Source organism: Anolis carolinensis, chromosome 5, assembly GCF_035594765.1.
Source record: "Anolis carolinensis isolate JA03-04 chromosome 5, rAnoCar3.1.pri, whole genome shotgun sequence".
NCBI lineage: Eukaryota > Metazoa > Chordata > Lepidosauria > Squamata > Dactyloidae > Anolis > Anolis carolinensis.
Genome location: NC_085845.1, coordinates 95,085,369 through 95,105,047, shown reverse-complemented (window position 1 = coordinate 95,105,047; position 19,679 = coordinate 95,085,369). Strand labels below are relative to the sequence as shown.

Below are 19,679 nucleotides of genomic sequence, written 5' to 3'. Positions count from 1 at the left end.
ATCAATTAACCCAAAGTTCCTCAAAGTGGACAAGAGCAAAGTGGACAGTAATCTAAAGTGGACAAGAGGCATGGAGGCAATGAAGCCTTCCTTGAAACCCTAAAGCCCTGTACTCTCAAGCGAGTGCTCCCTCTGGTGCTTCCTCTGGTCAAAGTGAACCCGGGCTGAGCAACAGCTCTTAACTCAAAACACTCTTAAGTTGGGATGCTCTTAAGTCTAGGTTCCACACAGGTGAGCCAGAAGTTAATAACCAGCCAGAGCTGAAAATTTGCTTTCCCTGGAATAGCTCTAGCACTGATAAACATAACATTGGCCAGTTGTCCATGGATCACCAGTGGTCCCCAAGAACTAAAATATGGTCTGCGGCCTCACCGTTACTACATTGTTGCAATGAGAGCAACTGGTCTTGCGAAACTCTCTTATAGTGCCGATGAAATGGGGATGTCGAGAAGGGAGAGGATGACTACCCTGAAAGGCACAACAGCAAGCCTCCTGACTGCTGCTTCTCCTCCTCTTCCCTCCCCCTGAGCAGAGCCGTTCCATGTGGCGGCTGGAAGTGGGGGCGCCTTGGTGTCTTCGTTTTTAGGCCTGTTCCAAGGGTTATTTGGGGTTCTGATTCAGCAAATCCGGTTGCTCCTGACACACACACACACACACAAAACACCTCTGATTAAATGGCTGTGTCAAAGTAATCTTAGGTGAACAAATGGAAGCTCTTCTACAGAAATCAAGATTAGGTAACTAATAAAAACAGAAAATTTAAATATTGGTTGCTGTTCACTATGAATATATAAAATTTCAAATGTGCTGAGAATAGTAATCGATTGAAGCACATCCTGCCTCAGAAACCCCTAGATAAAACCATGTGCATAGTTGAAGAGGCACAGAACTAAAAGTATGCATATTTGGAAAAAAAATACACAAACCAACCTTGGTCAAGGGGAAGATTTCATGCAACAATTTCATACAACTTATGCAATAGTGTGAGGGAAGGCATGGGAGAAAAGGTGGAAACTTCCTACCCAATATATGACACAAATACTAACTACAACAAAAGTTATAAAGATAAACAGATGTTCGCAGTCTTCCTCACCTTTGTGTGTATGTGCCTTCAAGTTGTCTGATAATTTATGGCAAGCTCATGAATTCAATATCTTTAAAAAAAAATACAAGCAGCGAAAGAGTGTGGTACAAATATAAACGTTGATTGTTTGCACAGATGCTCATCCCTTCAGATTTAGTTCCCCACGCTGCTATTGAGTCAGTGATTGTATAGCAGTCACCTACATGCTTCATGAGTCACAGTGTTCATATGCTCAAGATCACTACTAGCAAGACAGGATATAGGCAATGTTCTGAAGTGGGAGACATTATGGCCTGAACTAGGAATGTGCTTTTAAAAAACATTTCCCACACACTTGCTCATGGCAGCCTACTACAAGAATTTCTCTGGCAAGTAATCATTCATTTGAGATGTGTAGTATGGGAGCAGGATAAGCAAAAATCAGAAGCATAAGAAGCCTTATAGATTATGGATCTTAGCTCTGATTTGTAACAGAAAACAAGGGCCTGAATAAGAAATGAGTCTCAAAGACATATAGCAAAGTTTTCCCCACATCTCATCTGGTTCCAATATCAAACAGTTCTTGTTAATGAAGTGTTTCTGCCAGGAACATAATTATTTGCTGATTTTATTCTCAGAAGAAGCAACAGTAATCTCAATGATTTCCTCCTGTTGTGAGAGTATCTTTGAAACATACAGGGGAAAATACAGCAACAAGGTAAAGGTAAAAGGTTTTCCCCTGACGTTAAGTCCAGTCGTGACCGACTCTGTGGGTTGGTGTTCATCTCCATTTCTAAGCCGAAGAGCCGACGTTGTCCGTAGACACCTCCAAAGTCATGTGGTCGGCATGACTGCATGGTGCGCTGTTACCTTCCCACCGGAGTGGTACCTATTGATCTACTCACATTTGCATGTTTTCGAACTGCTAGGTTGGCAGAAGCTGGGGCTAACAGTGGGTGCTCATTCTGCTCCCGGGATTTGAATCTGGGACCATGACCATGACTACAACTATAAATGCTATCATACACAACAACAGAAGACACCCATAAGATATTAAAAAATACAAAAATATTATATAAATAAAAGAAACACAAATCACGCCCAACTTCCCAATCAATGATTATAATTGCCTTAATATTTTACTTCATCTAAGTCAATACATGTTGAAAGTGGTGAATTCCACTTGGCTGTGGCAGTGGAAAAGTGTGATATATAGGTGATGACAGAACAGTGACAGTAAGTGCTATCTTCATCCCCAGGTCATCTGATTCCAGGGAAAGTGGAATCACCACGTAAACAGTAATGGCCAATTCCAAATAAGAACCCACTCTAATGTTTAGGTAAAAGGTAAAGGTTTCCCCTGACATTAAGTCCAGTCATGTCTAACTCTGTGGGTTGGTGCTCATCTCCATTTCTAAGCTGAAGAGCCGGCGTTGTCCGTAGACACCTCCAAGGTCATGTGGCCAGCGTGACTGCATGCAGCGCCGTTACCTTCCCGCCGGAGTGGTACCTATCGATCTACTCACATTGGCATGTTTTCGAACTGCTAGGTTGGCAGGACCTGGAGCTAACAGCGGCCACTCATGCCGCTCCCAGGATTTGAACCTGGGACCTTTCGGTCTGCAAGTTCAGCAGCTCAGCGCTTTAACACACTTCACCACCGGGGTTCTAATGTTTACATGTCCTCAAAGTGTAGATGAGATCTGGAGCTTTGGGGAAGCATTGTAAATGACATGGAGTCAATGCATCTCCACTCTACCTCATTTGGACCATGTAGACAGGTCTGTAGAATAAATTCTGTAATTTTACTCCAGAGTTTGTAGGAATACACTGTTTTTAATAATAATGCATTACACGCTGAATGCTGGTCTCTAGGGCACACAGGGGGAGCAGGACAGGGGAGGAGATGAGGAGAGAGCTGACAGAACCCCTTTCCATTGCCCTTGAACTGTTGATCTTCATACCATCCACTAGTCTTGTGCATTTGTATAGAATCGCTATCCGTTTCTGTTTGTTTCATTCGTAAGGCCCTGTTTTTGTTTTCAAGTGCCTCTCCTGAAAACGGGCACCTTTCCAAATGAATTTTTTTGTTTCCAGTCCAAAAGAACAACACATTTTGGACCATTGGCCAACATGGGCTGCCTTCCCAGGCTCCCCTTCTCAGTTTTAGAGCAAGAGGGGTGAAAATCGCCAAACATGGAGGGCACATCTACCACTCTTAGCCCACTAAGTTTTATAACATTTTGGTCATCCCCTGATTTTTAGGGATTTTTTCCTTTCTATAAACAAAATTTCCTTAAAAACATTCCTTCCTCCTCCCACTGGCCCCACCCTCTGACTTCTCCAGGAGCAGCAGCAGCAGGAAGGAGGCAGGGCAGGCACCATTCCTTCCTGCCAAATGAATCTATACACACACACACCACACAAACCTTCCTCTCCTCTGCTGCCGCTGCCTCCTCCTCCTCCTATTTCTCCTCCTCCATCTCTCATGCAAGGAAGGTGCCTCCAGCCACCTCCTCTTCCTCGTCCATGCCTCTTTCCCTCTCCTCCTCCCTTCTCCTCAGCTCCTGAATTTGCTGCCTTGGCTCATTGCTGCTGCTGCTTCCTGGCTTACACTAGAGTAAGAGGCACAAAGGAGGAAGAGGAGGGGCTGGAGGCACCTTCCTTGCATTAGAGATGGAGGCAGCACCAGTAGCTGCAAGCAAGCAAGGATGCAAGATGTCAGCTCCAAGACAAACCATGCAATTCCCAAAAATGATGGGAAGGGAAGGAGAATCCCCCCCCATTGGCGCCAGTCAAAGAAGAAGTGGGGCTCAGCACTGTGAATGTTGTGTGTGTAGATCCAAGGTAACACCAGAGCAGCTCCAAGAGCCGAGGAGGAGGAGTCATGCACATACTTTCCTAGGCATTTTAAGGAGGCTTCCTACTTGCAGGTAAAGAAGAGTGATGACCTCCTGGAAGAGGAGAGTAAATGAGGGTTTACTTTTTGTTTCCTGGGGGATCAAACTGTGCTCACGAAAAGCAAGTGCACCAATGGTTTCTGTTCCTACTTTCCTTTATGTTTCACTGTTTTTTTCCATCCCAGAATCGAGTATACCATTTAGTGCTATTCAAATGGGTGGAACAAAATGCAAATATAAATTAAATGGATGATGCAGATACTAGGTCCATGAGTACCACCCAAGCTTCATTCTCTCTCTCTGTGATGATTTTGAGGAACTGAACACCACCTAAAACATGATATTTAAATTTCCCACATTTACTCACTGGGCTGGGGAGGGGTCAATTGTCAATGAAACTGCAGCTGGATTAGCAGGTTGACTGGAAAAGAAGAACATCTATTGGTTGTTGATAGATTTATCAGTTCATGTTTGGAAGACAAGAAAAGTGCAACCACTCTAATCACGTGACCTAAAATAATGTGATGAGCCCCGGTGGCGAAGTGCGTTAAAGCACTGAGCTGGAGACCGAAAGGTCCCAGGTTCAAATTCCAGGAGCAGCGTGAGTGGCCGTTGTTAGCTCCAGCTCCTGCCAACCTAGGAGTTCGAAAACATGCCAATGTGAGTAGATCAATAGGTACCTCTCTGGTGGGAAGGTAACGGTGCTCCATGCAGTCATGCCAGCCACATGACCTTGGAGGTGTCTATGGACAATGTCGGCTCTTCGGCTTAGAAATGGAGATGAGCACCAACCCCCAGAATCAGACATGACTGGACTTAACGTCAGGGGAAAACCTTTACCTAAAATAATGTGATACAATCCACGTGTGATTACCCCAGACACAACCTTTTCTGATGAGGTGACTCCAGGGAAGGAAGACTGTGTCACTTTTAAATTTTGCTTTGCATTAGAGCAAGTGACCTTAATGGTGTAAAAGTGGGGTGAGATACTGCAGATTGAGGCTAAGAATAGCTTTTGTGTGGATTCAGCCCATCACTGGTTTCAACAGATGTTGTTTTTTATTCGTTCGGTTGCTTCCGACTCTTTGTGACCTCATGGACCAGCTCATACCAGAGCTCCCCGTTGCCACCCCCAGCTCCTTCATGGTCAAGCCAGTCACTTCAAGGACACCATCCATCTATCTCACCCTTGGTCGGCCTCTCTTCCTTTTTCCTTCCATTTTCGCAAGCATCATTGTCTTCCCCAAGCTTTCTTGTCTTCTCATTATGTGCCAAAGTACTCCATCTTTGCCTCTAAGACCATTTACTTCAGTAATCAGTCAGGCATTATTTCCTGGAGTATGGACTGGTTGGATCTTTTTGCGGTCCAGGGCACTCTCAGAATTTTCCTCCAACACCACAGTTCAAAAGCATCTATCTTCCTTCGCTCAGCACTCTTTATGGTTAAGCTCTCGCATCCATAGGTTACTGCAGGGAATACTATTGCTTTAACTATGCGGACCATTGTTGCCGGTGTAATGTCTCTATTCTTCCCTATTTTATCGAGTTTGGTTATCGCTCTTCTCCCAAGAAGTAAACGTCTTCTGATTTCCTGGCTGCAGTCTGCATCTGCAGTAATCCTTGCACCTAGAAATAGAAAGTCTATCACTGCCTCCACATTTTCTCCCTCTATTTGCCAGTTAAACAGATAGATAAGCTTATTTCTTTGCTCCTCTGTAAAAGGACTCTGTAACAGCTGACATACAGTAGAGTCCAAGCTTCATTTATCCAATGTTCTGTATTATCCAAGGCAGTCTGCCTTTTAGTAGTCAATGATTTTGTAGTAAATGTTGCTATGTTTTGGAGTTAAATTCGTAAATATTGTAATTACTACATAACATTACTGTGTATTGAACTGCTTTTTCTGTCAATTTGTTGTAAAACATGATGTTTTGGTGCTTAATTTGTAAAATTGTAATGTAATTTTATGTTTAATAGGCTTTTTTCTTAATCCCTCCTTATTATCCAACATTTTTGCTTATCCAAGGTTCTGCTGGCCCGTTTATCTTGGATAAGTGAAACTCTACTGTAACTATTTCTAGAAAATGTTAACTGCAGTTGGATCAGAAATATTCATTGCAAAATTACTATTAGATCTACTGATATATCTGTGAAATTTCATACTGCATAAATTTGTCTTCATTTATCAGTAGCTAAAAGATTAATCTCTGCTAGTTGCTGGAAAGCATTAAGTCCTTCAAATCAGAAATGTTTTGCAAATGCATGATTCTTGTCAAGTTAAGTTTATTAAAAATATTGTGATAAATGTATAATATCAAGGGAAACCCGAAGCCTAGAATCAGTGGGGACATAAATCCTCAAGTTTCTTCTCACTGCAGGAGAAAATGGATATTTCTCTTTGGTGTTTTTCCCACATTTGAACACTCAATAGAATAATTATTCCACAATCTTTTTGAATATTAGAATTCTACAAGACAAGTATGCACATTCTTGCTGGTTTATTGTTCTTCCCAACAAGAAGTCCCGAGTGTTCGGAAAACATTTTTTTGACTTGTGTCAGAGTGATCAGTAGTAATTTTTTTATCCTTCAATAGCAGCATTTGTATCTCTAATAGATAATATTTCAGACTGCCTGTATTTTGTTTAATTATTCAGAATATTGTAGAGATGCCAGAACGGGTCAGTAAGTACAGTATCTGACTTATTCAGGTGCCAAAAATGTTCTGCATAACATAAAGATTGCTCTTAACTAGTTTTCACTTTGTGCTTTGAATTCTTCTGAATACTGAGAAGTCCTAAAACCCAGCACTATCCTTAGAACAGGAAGATAAAGAAGTAAATGTGTAACAGTTTAAAACACTTATTTTTACACATATATAAAGAGAGAACAAATAATGGTGAATGTTAAAAAAAGTTTCAAAAGTCATTACAAAACAAGGGGTGCTGGCACTTCATTTCTTAAATATTTCTAAAATATCATTAGCAAAACATTTGTTACTATAACGAGAGCAACAAAATTTTGTTACTTTTTCGTTATAGTAATTACGCACCTCGGGGGCTATTGAGATTTTTACAGCTATTGGGGTGAAACTTGCTACAGTGGTAGAAAACATTGACCACTGCTGGCCCACCAATTTTCAGAATGTTTCACTTATCCACAGATGTTTGGGGAAATTTCAAAGTTTTTATAAACAACATTTTTAATAATAAAGAAAATATGTTCCTAGTTTGAAAGTGTTATTCCCTGTTTAATGGTGTAATCCTTAATTTAAAAGTAGTTGTTCTACTCCAGAAACTTTGTGTGGCACAAACTATGTTGAATTGGTAGAGACTTGATGAAAAACTATCACACTATAGCACGATGTCCCTCCTGCAAAGAGAAAGTTTTTGCAATTTAATAAACTTCCCCCATTTTTTTGTGATAGAACCAATTAGGAAATGACATTTATAACCCACGAACAAAAATCAAAGTGTAGAATATTAACCACCCATATATTGGAGCTCTGGCTGGCTATGGAGGGGAAATCTCTCTTTCCCCTATCATGATTGGGGCTTTCCGATGCTGATGCATTCTGGGAAACATAGTTTGCCATGAAAATGAAGCTGATTTTGGGAGTGAGCCTTCCGAGATTTACAAAATACAAACAAAATAGTATTGATTCTAAAGTTTTTGGCACGGGCCACTCCTACTTGTCGGATATTGCTTTGGCTTTACAGATTTAACTAATTTTTTATGACTTACAAATCTTCCAAAAATTTTGCATATTCCTAGTATTTAGCCTGAGCATCAGGGCTGCTATCTTACATCTGACCCCCAGTTTATAGTTCTCACTATTTTTGCTCTTGAAACCATTAAATCCATGTCATATTTCATTGTTCTCCAAACCAACTTCCTATTCTATTTCTCACAAAGCCTCATTTCTCCATACCTTGTGGGACCAAGGCAAAGCTTGAGAAGTGATGGGAAAATACAGCCAAAAGGCTCTTTTCTACATTGTGAACTGCTGCACAGAAATGTGTTTCCAATAATACATTTTGAGAATTGGAAGCCATGTATGCTTCATCTATACAAGTTTGATAAAAAATATATACAAGAGGTCAAACATGGTCTCACAAAAGCTGCAATCCTTCCAGATTTTTAAAAAAGTGTTCTGAAGGCTCTTGCGGTAACTGATTTCACAAGTCAGATCTCTTTATTCTTTGCATCATTTTCAAAAAGCTTTAATTGCATTGCTCACATTTTCATTCCATTTCAGCCTTTGTTGCTTCATTTCAAAATGCTGGAGGATCACTCATTCTGAAACATGATTTTCAGCAATGCCATGAATACTTATTTCAGTCTCTGAATTCAACTCTCAGGTCTCTGCACCACTAATTCACCAACATCATTACTACGTGTTTCACCGAAAATAAGATAGTGTCTTATATTAATTTTTGCTCCCAAAGATGCTCTAGGTCTTATTTTCAGGGGATGTCTTATTTTTCCATGAAGAAGAATTCTTCATTTATTGTTGAACAAAAAACACATTTATTGTTGAACAAAAAAAATGAACATTTATTATATACTGTACAGTAGTTGTCATCATAAACCAGCATAACCAGACAAACTGTGACTCCTATCAAGAATTTCTTGTTACTACCAATATTTCCATGTACAACACTTTATGATACGTACATTTACCGATCCTGCATGCGCTGGTGTTCTGTTTGGCGGGCATGCTTTCAAACAAAAACAAGGTCTTACTTTTGGAGGAGGCCTTATATTTAGCAATTCAGCAAAACCTCTACTAGGTTTTATTTTCTGGGGATGTCTTATTTTAGGGGAAACGGGGTAGTCGCAGAGTATGGTCCAGTGAGAAATCATTTTAGTGTCCTTTCACACCATACAGTTATAACATTATGATTCTTCTTCAACTGCCATGATTGACTTCTATGGAATCCTGGGATTTGAAGTTTCATGAAATATTTAGAATTCTCTCCCAGAGAACTCTAGTCCCAGATTCCATAGGTTACAACCATGACAATTAAAGTAGATACGGATTGTGTAGAATGAAAAGAATCTTAGGATTTTATTACAAAATCCTACTATTCCAAAGCAGTCCCATTATCATGGTTAATAGATACATACCAGGAGGATATTCAATATTGTGCTCTCTTCATTTACACAGCTGTGTCAATTTGACATTTCTTGGTCCTGAGATTGTATTTTTACATGCCTCCATAACCTCACATTTCCACACTTTCAACATTCTATAATATTTTATAACGATTTTGCAACAAAACAAAGCAAATATATATTATTGTAAAATATAAAATAAAGGGAAAATAATCTGCTTAGGAATAGGAATGAGGAGTGCGAGAGGGAAAAATTAGAGTTTTGTCCCCTGATATTGCTTTACTTCCAGCACAGAAGCAGAATGAACCCATTGCACCACGGTCGGTGATGTGAAAATTGCAGGATTGAGAACTATTGACAAGTTTTGTCAATAAACAGTGATAGGATTCTCCTTGTGATTACAAGGAGAAGGCAGACTGGCAGTGGATGTATATGACATCATGTTATATGGATGGGATAGTCCAGTTGCAATGACAGTTATGTGATAACGTCCTTAGTGAGGGAGTCAAAAGATATAGCAACAACAGGTAAAAAACTCCTTGTGCATATGATAATGTATTAAATTGAATGTGTTTCTTGCTTTCAGAGAGCAATACATCTCATCATGACAGAAAGAATAACACACTAGGAGGAAATGAAAGGGTCCACCATAACAATGTAACATAACCCAACATAACATTGAGGTGGAGCCCTTGGTGGTGTAGTGGATTAAAGCCTTGTGACTTGAAGGTTGGGTTGCTGATCTGAAAGCTGACAGGTTCGAATCCCACCTGGGGAGAGCGCGGATGAGCTCCCTCTATCAGCTCCAGCTCCATGCGGGGACATGAGAGAAGCCTCCCACAAGGATGATAAAATATATACAACTTAATTTATAATATATAATAATATAATATATTATATATACATATAATATTGATAATATTATAATGTATTACAATATAATACTGATAATAATACAATTTAATAATATTAATTATATATTATATATTAAATGTAATATTACTAATAATATTACAATGTAATGATATAGTACAATATAGTAATTTAATGCTAGTATTGTATTATGCTAATAATATAATGTATTGTATGTGAATGGAATCTGTAAGTCGCTAAATAAAACATCAAAACTTCCGGGCGTCCTCTGGGCAACGTCCTTGCAGACGGCCAATTCTCTCACACCAGAATTGACTTGCAGTTTCTCAAGTCGCTCCTGACACGAAAAAAATAAAATAAAATAAATAACATTGAGGTGATCAGGATCTAGCACAAAAGAGTCTGCCTATTTTTCAAATGCAAATAATGTTTGATTCATTAGATTCAGTAGGCTATGGAAAATTCATTTTAGTGTGTTTTGTCAGCAAATCTGTTCCTTACCAACTCCACAACTAATTGCCCTCGAAAGCATATGTGCCATTGTGCATGTTCGCAGCTGATCTTGATTTAACACTTCAGGGAAACAGACAAAATGCCTCACTGTGCAGTCTGAATAGGGTTCCATTGCCAAGAGAAATAAAACCCCATTTTTCTACGGCACAGGGATTAAGCACATGCTTTGTGAACCTCTTTCTAAGCCTGGGAGCCCCTATAAATGTCAAGGATGATGCCGGATGAAGCCCTCTGCACATAACTGCTTTGGATGGCCGGGAGGAGATTGTGAAAGTGCTTCTGAAGAAAGGGGCTCAGGTCAATGCCATCAACCAAAACGGCTGCATTTCGCTGCATTACATCACTTCCAAAAACAAGCAGGAGATTACACTCATGCTGCTAGAGAACAAGGCCAATCTGGATGCAAAGGACCACATGGGCTCCACTCCGTTGCACAGAGCAGCCTCCAAGGGGAACCTGAAGATGATACAGATCCTTTCGAAGCACAAAGCATGTCCCAATCTGCAGGATTCAGAAAGAAAGACTGCCCTCCATTTAGCCTGTAATGAAGAGAGAGTGCACGAAACCAAGCTTTTGGTGTCCCAAGGTTCAAGTATCTATATTGAAAACAAAGAAGAAAAGACCCCCTTTCAAGTTGCCAAAGGCGGTCTAGGATCCATCCTGAGGAGGCTCATTGAGGGTAGCCATCACAGCAAACTGAAGACCGCTCATTGGGTTTGTTTTGATTTGGGATTGGCTTTAACTATCATGACTTGAATTTTTTGTTGTTAATTATCTATCTACACCAGGGGTCTCCAAACTAAGGCCCAGGGGCCAGATGCGGCCCTCCAAGGTCATTTATCTGGCCCCTGCCCTCAGTTTTAGACTAAGTCTGAAATGACTTGAAGGCACACAAAAACAACAACAATCCTAATTAACCTGACTATCTCATCAGCAAGAAGCAGGCCCACACTTCCCATTGACATCCTGGTAGGCTTATGTTGGTTAAAGTTGTTCTTATTTTTGAATATTGTATTGTTCTTTCATAGTTTTTTTTTTTGCATTACAAATAAGATGTGCAGTGTGCGTAGAAACTTATTTGTATTTTTTTTCAAACAATAGTCCGGCCCCCCAATACTATGAAGCACCGTGGACCGGCTCTCTGCTTTAAAAGTTTGAGGACCCCTGATCTACACCTTCAGTGGATGATCTTTTTTATTTGTATATGATTATTTTCTTTTTTGTTCATGTTATTATTTGTCTGTTCTATGTGTCATCAAATTGCTGCCTATTATAAGGCCGCTCTGAGTCCCCTTCAGGGTGAGAAGGGTGGGCTATAACTACAGTAAATAAATAATAAATAAATAGTGCTGGTTCCCATCATTCCTGACTTTCAAATGATGGGTCTAGACTCCTCATGTTTGCTTTCTTCACTCTCAATGAAACTGCTTGATAAGGAACCACTGGATGTTCTTTTATTTCATTCGGAATGCACAAAGCGGTACCCCCCTCCAGAACGGAAATATCTGTGAAACAAAAGAATAATGGGAATGGTAACCATTTGGTTGGCTGATTTTTTGTGCTCTGCTACAAGCCCTTGCAGGCGCAGGCACTTTGGGCCTGTTTGTCACACTTTCCATACGCTCTCTTTCCAAGGCAGGGCCTACAGCCTGGCAAGGCCTGCAGCCAAGCGCTGAGCACGATTGGATGTAGGCTGTGGAAGGCCCTGACGCTTTGCTGCCAATAAGCCGAAAATATTTGTTTTTTTGGACTTCGGATGGAAAAGCTCATTCTAAACAGCACCTGTTTTCGGGAGAGGTGCCCGAAAATGAAAACGGGGCCTTACGAGTGAAACAAGCAGGAATGGATAGTGATTCTATACAAATGCAAAAGACTAATGAATATGCACAGGCATTATGCATTTTGCTTCAACATACAAATAATACTGGTGAATTTCTGGATAAGTGATGTTGCCAATCTCTTTTTTACAGTTTTATTAAAATTTCAATGTGGAGATGAAAGCAGCCATAAAATGGACAAAAAATGTGAAGACTAATCAATATGTGCCACAAAGCTTTCCTTGAGGAAACTGCAGACTGTGACAAAACTCTCCTTTACAGCTTTCAGGCCAATTTCCCAGCATATCTTTTCTTTAGCAGAAACAGGAAAAGACACGGCCCTACCTTTTGTAAGGTTCTGAATTTTTAAATGAATACAAGTAGAACTTCATTAATAAAAAAAATAAAACAAGCCCTTTATCTAAGTATGCAGAATGGAGAATTGTTTTTAAACAGCCTTTTAAAACTTCCACACATAAACTCTGTTTTTATTATGATATCAGAAGTCATACAATTAATTTTGCTTGTATCATTTGTGATTATTAACAAAAATAATGTCTTCTATGTTCTTACATTATTTAAACCAATCTTGTGGCTTGGGGAAAGCTACACCTGGGTTGCTTTGGATCCTTGAAGAATGCCAGAATGATGTACTTCTGCCACCCATTAAGTCAACTTATCACAAAATAAAAATCCTTTTCACCAACACAAATGAAAGAACCATATACCTGGGTTTTTTAAGGGTGGATTACTTCCATTGAAGCTTTTTTAAAAGGCTCATTGATGTTGTGTTATTTTTTCAGTAGAGTTTGCTGCTTCCAAGTTGGTAATAATAGCAATAAAATAATAAATTAGCTGAAAACGGCACACATGGACAACATGAGCTATATTTAAGCTGTATTGTATTTCCTTAAAGATACTATATGTAATCTTTCAATTAATATTGTTATGTTAGTGTTTAAAACACAGATCTGGTGCCCATTGTGTCTTATTAAAACTCCTATAGTCTGGTTCTCAACCTACCCCTGTTCTCTGTCTCAAAAGAATTTTGTTTGGACCTTTTTTGATCACAGTATGCCCTTGTGCGATTTGCTTTATGATGGTAGTGGTGGTGGTAATTGTGGCAGAGATAAAATGCTACTTTTTGCCACTGCTAATTTGCCATCAAATTCCAGCAGTGGAAGAAGGGCAGATCATGCAAAATCTTTGGTCCATGTGTGTATTGCTAATGCAATAATTAAAATTGCAAAGCAATTTTGCTATTGACAATCAATTAATGTGTTTTCCCAATCTATCAAAACAGTAATAGATATACATATCTATTAGGCCTGTGAGATCAATAAAATAAAATGTTTCAATATTCATTATGAAATTAGGGGGTGGGGAAAATCATTTCTAAAGTGTTTCCAAAATTGGGCAGGGTCCGTAGCATAACTATAATGAATTAACTACTTTTTTTGTTACATTTAATTAAGTAATTGTGCCAGTGGGGAAATTCAGGGGTCCCTTTCTCCCTGATTGTTAGAGCTATTGGCACGAAACTTGCTAGAATTACAGAACACATTTACCACTGTTAGCCCATCAAGTTTCTGAACATTTCACTCATCCACAGATTTTTGGGGAATTTTCAAAATTTTGACAAACCATTTTTTTTTAAAAAAACTATGAGCACTATTTACTTGAATTTTCTATACAATGACACAAGATAACAGGTTATCATTCCCCTCAAGTTTCATAAATATCAATACATCTACTGACTTTGGGGGAATCTTAAAAAGTTTTGAGAAAGACTTTTTAAAAAGCCTCAACAACAATCTCATTGAATGTCTTTAACCAACAGAAGTTAAATTTAGGGATTTCTTCTCATTCCAACACAGATTTACTTACTAGTATTAAAGTATTAATGTCATAAATATGATGTATGGTTTGAATGGAATTGTTTGAAAGGTGTATGGTTGGGGGTTCTATATAGTGTAGAGATGCCATCCTAAGATTGAAGCCTGGAAAACTACAAGAAGGAGGTACCTTAAGGGAATAATTAATTTTAATTTTAATCTTTTTATTCTGTATTTGCACAACTACCTAGGAGTGGGTTGGTAGGCTAGTACGCCGGGATGCTTTGTATACATGGTTTTACTGTATGTATGGGTAAGTGTGTATGTTTTGTATGTTTCACATGTTTTGATATGGTCAAAATTGACTAATCAATAAAGTGTTGTTGTTGTTGTACAAGAAGGAGGTGAAGAATGCATGAACTATAATTAAAAGTTGCTGATGAGAACTGTGACAATGATTAACTCTTGGTGAAAAACAACATGTTTACAGTATCAAAGTTAATAGATCCCTTAAGTAAGGAAATGTTTACAAGGATCCTTACATTAAGAAGGAAGCAAACAATGCTCCTTAAGAAGAAAAAAACAATGATCACTTAAGGAAGCAATGCCAACATCTGTCGGGAACTGATGGAATCAGCATGTTTTAGCTGCCTGTCATTAATTTACAACTTTCAGAGCCACGTTATCAGAAAACGCTACATAAAAAAGACCTTTTCTCTCAGAAAAAGTGTGTCAGACTAGCAGAACACCATTTATGAACACCATTATGAACAGCCTCCTCCTCTAAAGAAGCTGATCAACTTAACCATGAAGGATGGTAAGAATGCTTGATGAATGAATTAACAATGAATGAATAAATGAATGTTAGTGTATATGTGCGAATGCTAAATGTTGATGCAATATCCCCTTTTGTTTATGTAACTGATATATGTATTGTAGCCTGGGTCTACTTCTTTCTCTGAAAATGCTTAATGCAACCTGTCTCAATGAAAGTGGAATAAAAGACCCCTTTTAATGTTTAAAAAGTACTTATGGTATCAATGCCCTCCTCTCTGCAGATTCAACAATTAATTGGAATTCTGGCTGCTGGTGCTAGGAAGAACAAATCTCTCCCCTATGGAGTTTTCTGATGCTGAGCAGAATTTGTGTAATGTAGTTTACAGCAGAGCCTTTTGAATTCTCTGCCATAGGGCTCCTCACCTTCCCAAACTACATTTTCCAGAATTCTGTGCTCTCTCATTTTCTTTCCAAGCTCACTCAGCTCGTCCCACCCTGTGGCTTTTCTCTCATGATGACGAGAGGCAGCCTAAGTCTCCTTAATTTAAAGAGGAATGGCAGCCTTTTTGGGTTCACTTTGCTTTCACTGAAAATGAAACTGACTTCTAAGCATTACAAAATTCAAACGAAAAAGTTTTGGGTGAGTTTTGATTCTTAAGTTTTTATGTTTGTTAATATCTGTTCTTATATACAGAACTTACGATTTAGATACAACTTATGATTTTTTAAAAAAAGATTTGCACACCCCTAATATCTCTATATAGGTAAATGTGGGTATATATAAATATCAACATTGGCATGCAATTTGGATTTCATAAATAACAAGCGAGCTAGTTAATGCACTGGTAGCCATCTTTCAGTGTGCTTTTGGAGAACAAATAATGAATCCCCATGACAGGTCTCGTCTCAATGATAATTCATTATATCTGTTGCACTTTATTCTGTCCCATTACTTCAGAAATAATTTCATCAGGACTCAGCAGGGGTTTGTACCCTGTTCTCCAGAATCTAGTCCAATGCTCAAACCACCATGTTTACTATTTAATACTTCTGACTGGTTTCAAGTGCACACGCATACATGTGTGTGTTTATGAAAACTGAAAATTTTCATTCTACTTTCCTTTGCAAAGAACATTCCATTCTTTCTTGCAAGAGATGTAACACTTTACAATTGTTCTCAGGTTTTAGCGATTTCGTTAATTGTAAAGAAGGTCAAGCCTGAACAGCACTTATACAAAAGCTATTTTAAAACTCTGTGTTCTGTATATTATGAAGTATCAGTGTAAGAACCTCTGCATTCAGTACAACTTAGATCACGTCCATCACCTCAGAAGAAAAAGTAAATTGATATCACTAGTGACTCAGACAATATCCTAGGTAAGATCCCAACACATTTCATAAGGATACTTTTTTCCATCCCTCATTAAAACAGTGCAGTTCTATCCTGATTGTTGATGGTGACATTTTCAAATATAGTAATATGATTTAGAGTACAGGAACATAGGAAAGGCATATCTACACTGGCACACAATCATTAAGGAAGTTTTAATATAGAAACTCATAATGTCATTGGTGGTGAATCACATTTTTTTCATAAAATGGTAGACAATTTAGACAATTTTCATGTATTCTATAGCTGGAATCCTACTGAAGGCATATGCAGGTAGAGCTCACAGATGCATGCCTGATCCTTGGTATCTGCTGTGGTTTGCAGCCACAAAATCCATGGATGCTCAAGTTACTGTATATACTCGAGTATAAGCCTAGTTTTTCAGCCCTTTTTTTAGGACTAAAAAAGCCCCCCTCAGCTTATACTCGGGTGAGGGTCCTGGTTGGCTTATATTTGGGTCAGTTCATACTCGAGAATATATGGTACATCTATTATTTTTCTCTATTATTATTGGTATTATTACATTTATTATTTTTCTCTATTATTGTTATTATTGCATTTATTATTTTACTCTATTTATTATTACTTGTATTATTTTCCTGTATTTATTATTATTATTATTATTATTATTATTATTATTATTATTATTATTACATGTATTATTTTACTCTATTATTATTAAAAGGATACATAAGCACATTTACATTGAAGAAGATGAGAATAATGATTTGATCAGAGTTGGACAGTCTTATCTTAAATTTGAGCTTTATGTACATATTCAAAAACATTTAACCTACTGATGCACAAGATTTCTCTAACTTAAAATGATACATTTTAATATATTGGGTTTATGGTTCCCGTCCCCTTGATCAGGTCATGTAAGTGTTATTTATTTCTATAATTGTATTTTTACTTTGCTTAATAATGTGTTATTATGTTTGCTATGTAATGTTTGTGTTGTTTTTATGATTGGAAACCGCCCTGAGTCCCATCCGGGAGATAGGGCGGTATATAAATAAAGTATTATTATTATTATTATTATTATTATTATTATTATTATTATTATTATTATGCCTCAATTAATGTAATTTTATTGGTATCTATTTTTATTTCTGAAATTTACCACCCTCGGCTTATACTGGAGTCAATGTTTAACCAGTTTTTTTGTGGTAAAATTAGGTGCCTCGGCTTATATTCGGGTCGGCTTGTACTCGAGTATATATGGTACATTATATACAAAAGCGTAACAGTTATTATTCTTATTCGTATTACTTGTATCTCCACACAGCTTGAGGCAGGGTATAACACAGTTAAAACACCCAGATAAAATACAATACCATTGTAATACATATATTAAAATACAGAGTACAATGATTAAAACACATTACTAATAGAATGTAAAGTTAAAATGTATAGCTTAAAATTGACTAGGGTAGGTCTGTTGGAAGAGATAGGCCTTTAATTTGACAGCTCATTTAGCTTTTGGATCTTTTCCAGATGAATTGATGGCAAGGAGGACACATACTATGCAAACCTCATCAGCAATATTCACAGTTTTTGCTGGCGACTCTACTAAAAGTCACTGAGCAATGGGCATGACTGTCTGCTATGATTTTATAAGCACATTAACAGGCCAGTGATATATCATCTATAAATCTGAAACAGGATGAGTTGATGGGAGAGGGGCTTAATTTCAAGTCAAGTCCTTGATAGGAAGTGATCTAGCACCAATAGGAAGTGAAAGAATGTTTAAACATATTCAAGAAATTATCAAACACCAGCTTCTTGGGTGTTGGTAAAATCTGATGAAAAGAATCCAAAATCAACCAGAATCTCCATAGTTCATAATGTATAATTTATTTCATGCCAAATTTGCATGTGGAATTTTATACAGTGAGCAGCATTATTTGCAAAAGAAATATTTTCTGTGCAGAAATATTATGTTCAATACCAAAAGTTTTTTCTCTGTGGAAAATACCACTGTGACATTTTCAAAGGCTTTCTCAGAAAATAACTACAGGAATCTATAAAGGCCTTTCTCACAGATTTTTAAACTTTTAAAATTGGAAAGAAATCATTCACTTCCCAGCTTGATAGGTGGTTTGCATGGCTATAAGAAAAGATTTTAAGAGAGCAAAGCCATTGACAACAAAAACATGTAGTCTTTATTAATCAAAATATCCAAAACACAGAAATAATTACTGGCATGCTGAATTTCCTACAAGCTCTATCTCTGTGTATGTGCCTTCAATTTGCCTTATGATTTATCATAAGGTGTTCTCAGGCATAGAATACTTATGGGTGGTTTTGCTTATTCCTTCCTCAAATTATTTGTTCGCAGTCTACCATACAAGAATTAACTAGGGCTGATCCTACTTAACGTCTAAGACCAGGTAAGATCTGGTGCCTTTAGGTTAGTTCTGTTCAATATGATAGTGTAATACTGTGACTGTGGATAAGCGGCACAAGGAGAACAAGTTTGAAGGTAGGTCAGTCCTCCCATGGAGAAACCACTGTGAATTGTCTGGGATTGTGCTCTATGAAGACTATTTATTCCAGCATATTGAAAGTACTGGTAAGACATTTCTTCTTTCTCGTACATGTACAACAGATGGAGGAAACATGATCTGAAAGTGTAAGAAATCAGTTTCTCATAGGTCATAGAGAAGAATTCACTCTGTTCCACATTCAGCATTTTCTACAATGAACAAAAAATAGATTTGGGTCTACTAGTAAATTGGAGAAAGATTTCTGAGAACTTTGTAGATTATAGAGAGTACCCCAAAAAAAAAAAACAAATTAAAATCCCTCATACTCTTGCTGAAATTGTGTGTGTGTGCGTGTGTGTGAGAGAGTAGCCTGGAATGCATTTTTATGTAGAAGGACTGTGGGTTTTAGTACTCAGAACTTCATTACTTAAAAAATGTATCTTGGCCCAAACTTTTCCTCACAAATCTTAATGTACTTGAATAACAAATAGAGTTATGTGTGTCTGTGATCTGCGTATTCATACTCTAACAGAATGGTTCCTTTAATTAGAAAGGCAGCAGAAGGTGAAGTAAGATGGGAGAAAGCTCTGAGTTCACAGATTGGATGTGAAAGAAATAACTTAATTTCTTCCTTTTCTCTTTAAGGGAAACATGTTTAATTTTCAAGTTCATCTGATGACAACTTCAGAGAGCTAATGTCTAATTAGGAATATTAGCCATGACATCTGTGTTTTTATCCCAATCCACATATTCAAAATGTGACATTTCTTAGTTCCTCTGAGTGGGTTGGGTTTGCGATATTTATCTGTTAACAGCATGATTGCCTCTTTGCTGGCGAAATTATTAATAGCTTGACAATTGTGCTTTTGAAATGAAGAAATTGATAAGAGAAGTGCAAACATGTTT

General features: G+C 37.9%; 1 protein-coding gene and 1 pseudogene across 1 annotated transcript in view; one reads left to right on the top strand and one right to left on the bottom strand.

The window, feature by feature from the left end:
* Positions 1 to 19,679, bottom strand: part of sema3e (semaphorin 3E) — a 273,165-nt gene that overhangs the window by 21,092 nt on the left and 232,394 nt on the right. The window lies entirely within an intron of this gene.
* On the top strand, positions 10,499 to 11,566 carry LOC100558802 (26S proteasome non-ATPase regulatory subunit 10-like; annotated as a pseudogene).